This window comes from Zingiber officinale, chromosome 1A, assembly GCF_018446385.1.
Source record: "Zingiber officinale cultivar Zhangliang chromosome 1A, Zo_v1.1, whole genome shotgun sequence".
In the NCBI taxonomy this organism is placed as follows: domain Eukaryota; kingdom Viridiplantae; phylum Streptophyta; class Magnoliopsida; order Zingiberales; family Zingiberaceae; genus Zingiber; species Zingiber officinale.
In genome coordinates this window covers 141151815-141157814 of record NC_055987.1, presented here as the reverse complement: position 1 = coordinate 141157814, position 6000 = coordinate 141151815, and positions in this window count along the sequence as shown.

The following is a 6000-nucleotide window of genomic DNA, read 5'->3' as shown; positions in this document are numbered from 1 at the left end:
CGGCCACCCTCGACCCACTCCAGTGCTGCGGGCGTCGTCGTTCCACTCTGCGATAGTTGCTTTCGTGCCATAGCCTGCTGTTGTCTTTGTGCCACAACTGGCCACCGCCTTCGAGTTATAGTTGGCCACTGTGTTCCCCTCCTTTCTGGTGTCCACAGTCACTCATTAGCGGCCTCTCCGTTGCAGTGACCAGCCACCTTCGCCGGTCATGATTGTTGGTGCAAGCTGCACCAGAATCAAACCTAAGTTTTGATGTTGTCAAAGGTTCAAGTTAAGTCTTGTTGTGATCTGACAAGTTTACTGAGTGTGCAGAATGTTTACTCAACCGGGAAAGACCTAGTTGGAGGCTAGGCAGGAGAAATCTTAGCAGATCGTGGAACCCAGGTGAAAGTCCAAGAAGGTTGAGGGGAGACGAAGCTTGGCAGTGTGATCGAGAGGTCTGAAGGACCGAAGATCAAAGGAAAAGTCCTGGGGAGCCGATCAAGGCTGAGTGAGAAGTCCAAACTAGATCTGGAGGATCAAAGTTTGGCAGGTAGGTTGAGGTAAGCAAACTGGAGGAGCGACAGTGAGGTCGGGTTCCCGGAGGGAACAACCTTAGGTCGCTGATCCAACTGAAGAAACCGGGAAGGTTTCCAAGTTGAGATCAAGAACAGTTCTACTGTTCTTTTATTACTCATGCATTATTATATTGTTATGCTAACATCTGTGTTGCAGGGTGTTTTTTGTTCTAACACTGTTTTGCAGGTCTAGGCGGATCGGTCGACCGAACCAGAGGACCGGTCGACCGAACCAAGTAAGATCAACACAGAAGTAAGTCAGTCCAGATGAGAACTGAGCCAGAGTCCGGTCAAAGCTTGATAGGCCGACCGAAAAGTAATATCGGTCGACCGAACCTGTTGACTCAGCAAGCCAGTTTATCAGCACCGAATCAACAAGCAAAGGAAAGAAGGGCTGATCGGTCGACCGGACAAGAGGATCGGTCGACCGATCCAATCAACATTTAATCAGCATTAAAGGGTGATCTCGACAGATTTCAACGAACAAGGAAAACCCTTGTTCGGTCGACCGATAAAAGGATTCGGTCGACCGAACCATTGAAGACAAATTAAAGCACAATTACGAGCCAGCATTAGATTGCCAGATGGAGGTGATCGAAGCTGGTTCGGTCGACCGAACAGGGGATCGGTCGACTGAACCCTCGGTACTCCTATAAAACCATGCTCGAAGACAGAGGCAAAAACAACTTTTCTGATCAACTCTTGTGCTCGTTTGCAATCTGTCCACGCTACAATTCTTCATCAAATTTGCAAGCGACTTCATCCGATTGCCGACCGAGCTACGACTTAAATTCTGCAATTGTCAGTATAGCTTTATTTTTGTACTACACTTTAATTCTGTAAGATAGTAGAAGTGTTACTATCTTACATATCTGTACTTGTACGATTCACTTCTTTCCGAGGAGTTCGGAAAGAAGGATTATAGTGTTTTGCCCATCGGTGCGGTCAAGGACCGCGGGCCTTCGAGTAGGAGTCGAGCTAGGCTCCGAACGAAGTAAACGATTGTGTCTCCTATCTTATTTTTCGCTGCACGATTCTGACTTAAAAAGAAAAGAATAGTTTTAAAAAGAAGCGATATTCACCCCCCCCTCTATCGCGCTACTCAATCCTATCAATGATGCCCCCCGCTTCCTCAGTCTACTGACTGTTGGTGCGGGAAGCATCCGACGATCGAACTCAAGTTTTGATAATGGCAAAGAGATTTAAAGTTAAGTTTAATTGTTATCTAATGTGTATGATTGAGTGTTTCAGGAAAGTCCTAGCTGCGGTTAGGCAAGGGGAAAACCCTAGGGGGCGGTAACCCTAGGTCATAGGAGGTTGTAACCCTATGCGGAAAGTCTTGGCGGGTCGGAGTTTCGGGCAAAAATCCTAGGGGGCGGTAACCCTAGGTTGAAATCCTGGTGTCGCGAACCAGGTAGAAGTCTGGACAGGTCGTGGACCGGACGTCCAGCATAAAGACCGGAAGCATCGGACCGGACACTGAGCAAAGGTAAACTCTCCTGAACGGAGTAGGTGAGAACGCGTTCCCCGGAAGAGGGAACAGTAGGCGTCGATTTGACCTAGGGTTTTCGGACAGAAATCTGAAGTCAGAACCGGACAGTCCGGTGACTGTCGATTACTTACTTTATCATATTATGTGCTAACTTTGTATTGCAGGGTATTTTTGGGACTAACGTATCTTGCAGGTACAAAAGAGCAACCTTAAGCCTCGGATGAACAGTGTCCGAGGCGCCTCCATGGAGCTTGGAGGCGCCTCGGGTGTAAAGAGCAAACTTCGCGCACTGCAGAGCTTGTGGCGCCTCAAAGGGAGTCTGAGGTGCATCAGACTGCTGCTTTGAGGCGCCTCAGATCGTTGTTTGAGGCGCCTCAAGGATGGATAAGCTACACAGAGGAGTTTATCGCAGCGCACGTTCCGGGATAACTTTTTTCACATTTGAGGCGCCTCAATGGGGCATTTGAGGTGCCTCAAACAGTGTTTATAGGGAGGCTTCGAGCAGCTTTGAAGAATATTAAGTCTAAAGCTATATTCCTTCGTGTGCTGCTCAAGAAATGACTCGGCGAAACTACGACAAGTCCCTGACGACCCGAAGCTATGAAGATTTCTACTTTAGTGTTGTCGATATAATTCTTCTAAGTACTTTTTATTGTAATTTCATATTGTACTGAATATTCGAGATTATAGTTGTTGCCCATCGAAAGCGATCAAAGATCGCGGGCCTTGGAGTAGGAGTTATCATAGGCTCCGAACCAAGTAACCACTTGTATTCGCGTTTGTCTTTATTATTTCCGTTGCTTTACTCATTGAATTTTACGAATCCGAAACGTGTGAAAGCCACGAGCGCATTTAACCCCCCCCTCTAGCACTTCTCGATCCAACACTGACTTCGTCGGCTATGCTGTGTTCTCACTCTACCATGGCCTTCGTACCTTCCGGATTGCTGACGACATCATTGTTGTCAGATTTGACCATTCGACACCTTGCCTTCAAATGTAACACAGATTTGATCTCCGACTGGCACTACAGTCCTCTCTCGGGGCCTATCCAACCCTCGATCCGCGGTGTCATACACTTTTGACGGGAACCGGCCTTCCCCGAGTCATCGCTGCCATGCACCTCGCTATTGTGTTCCGGTCTTCGTACCACTGCATCTTCACGCCACTGCACGATCTTTCAAATATTCTACTTCTATTTTTAATTTTTAATTTTTAATTTTTAATTTTAAAATTTTATTTTGTCGAGATCTTCTAATCGACAATATATATCTAAAGTTGATTTTAACTCTTTATTTTCTTTTTCTAACTTATAGTAATTTTTTTTCTAATATTTTTACGAACTGAAATAACAGAGACTGTACCTGATTTACCTTGTCGATCCCGTAATCTGAAGCTCCCACTGAAGTGCTGCTTTCTTTCGATGTCGTTCCCCCTTCAGCGATGCTCATTTTGGATGAGCTTGCTTTGTCTTTGTCTTCTTGGTGACTTGCCACTAGCGCAAGTCCGGCGAGGGCTTCTATCTCTGATTCAGACGACATTTCATCCCACACCGCCTTTAGATTTCTATACTTGTCGGTTTGAGCTGGCTTCTTGTTCTTTTCCTTGTCCTTCTTCTTCAATTTTGGAAAGTTATCTTTCATGTGTCTTTCTTTATTGTAGTGGTAGCATCTTACTTTTCTTTTTCTTCTTATACCCTGCCCTGATTAAATTTTTTAGTTTTAAATAACTTTTTAAATTTTCTTATCGTGAGTGTCATTTTGTAATCATCGAGAGAAGATTCAGAATCTCTTTTCTCCATTTTTTACTTTTAAGACAATGTTGTGCTTTAGCTCCTTCTTCAGATCTGCACATTTTGTTTGATGAACTTCAAATATTGAAAATAATTCTTCTAAAGTACTTAATTCTAGATCCTTAGATATATAATAAGCATCTACTAATGATGCCCATTCAGTAGTCCTAGGAAATGCGTTAAGCGTGTACCTTAGCGAATCTCAGTTGCTTACCTTTTCTCCGAGATTCGTGAGTTCCGTGATGACTTCCTTGATTCTTGAGTGACGGTGTGCAACGGTTTCTCCTTCTTCTAATTTGATGTCGCTGATCTGGTTCCTGAGCAGATCTCGTCTCATGAGTTTTGCCTCAAAGGTTCCTTCGTGTAGTTCCAGGAATTTCTCCCAGAGCTCCTTGGTAGACTTGTAAGCTCCAATCTGGTTGACTTCTTGTGGCGGTAAGACGCGTAGCAAATGGAATTCTGCTTTGCCATTTGCCACGAAGTCGGGTTGCTCCTTCTTCGTCCATTGGTATTCTTCTTTACCCTCAGGTACTACAAAACTAAATTTCATTATTAAAAGTAAATCGAAGTACGCCTTAAAAAATACCTCCATCTTTTTCTTTCATCTCACGAATTCCCCCTCGAACTTCAGTGGGTTGATGCTCGGTCCAACCATCTCTTGTGCTTCGTTCGACGGTTAGTCCTCCTGAAACTATTGGGCTCTGATACCACTTGTTGGTCCTTTGGTGACCAGCCAGAGGGGGTGAATAGATTGCACAATAAAAATAAACAAAATCCCTTCTCGAACTTTACAACATTAATCAAGCAAACACTTGCATAAAAAGAAATTGATTAATTAAAAAAAGAAAAGAGGCACAAAAGAAGTTACTTGGTTTGCAATCAGGGGATTCTAATTCAAAAAAGTTGAAACTCACTAAACAATCTCTTTCAGGCAGAGAAGTCTCTTACAGTAGTTGAAGCACTCAATTACAGAACAAAACTAATGAGCAATCAATTACAAGTGTTGTTCTGACCTTCTGGGACCAGGGCTTTATTTATAGCCCTGGTCGGGGAGCTTGGAAGTGTTCTAGGCACCTGCAGAGGGATAAACTTTTATCCCCGTCATAATGGGACACGTCACGTCACGTTTTGATAGTTTTTTTTGTCTGGGCGCCTAGACCAGTTGCGGACGCCAAAATCGTGCTGAACCCGCATACGCGACGATGCTGAAACACGGCTCCGGGCTGTCCCGGGGGTCCCAGTCTTCCGCTCTGGTTCTGCTCACATTTGTCCGGGTCTTCCATTCCGGTTCCACTAGCTTGGGTTATTTCGTCCATCCGAAATAGGGCTCACCCGAACCCATTTTTTGATATTCTCGAGCAACCTTCCGCTCTGGTTTCTCGTCCCTCGGAAACGCCATGCACCTCCTTCTCATCTGCTCGCGTACTCTTCCATAGCATCTCGTACCTCGGACACACTAAGCCCGTCGACTCTCTCCCATGTCATCCTTCTCTCTAGTTGCATCTTTCTCTCGACTTCCTGTACTCCTAAGTTTTTGCACACTTAGATACAGGGGTTAAATACTAAAAGGACCTAACCTGACTTTGTTGATGACATCAAAACTATCTTGGGGTACTAACAGAGCAGTCTCCACTGGTCTCGGACCAGCTTATTGATGCCACCATCTACCCCATTTGGGGCTAAGCAGTCTCCATTGGTCTCGGACCAGTTTATTGATGCCTACATATCCTCCGTTCAGGGTCGAGCAGTCTCCACTAGTCTCAGACCAGCTTATTGATGCCTTTATCTCCCCTGTTCAAAGTCGAGCAGTCTCCACTAGTCTTGGGCCAGATTATTGAAGACTCCATCCCCCCGTTCGAGGTCGAGCAATCACCACTGGTTTCGGACCAACTTATTGAAGCCTCCATCTCCTCCGTTCGGGGTTGAGCTGTCTCCACTGGTCTCGCACCAACTGATTGATGCCTCCATCTCCCATGTTTGGGGTCAAGCAATCTCCACTGGTTTTAAACCAGCTTATTGAAGCCTCCATCTCTCTTATTCAGGGTTAAGCAGTTTCCATTTGTCTCGGACCAGCTTATTGAAGACTTTATCTCCCCTGTTCGGGGTCGATCAGTCACCACTGGTCTTGGACCAACTTATTGAAGTCTCTATCTCCCCTGT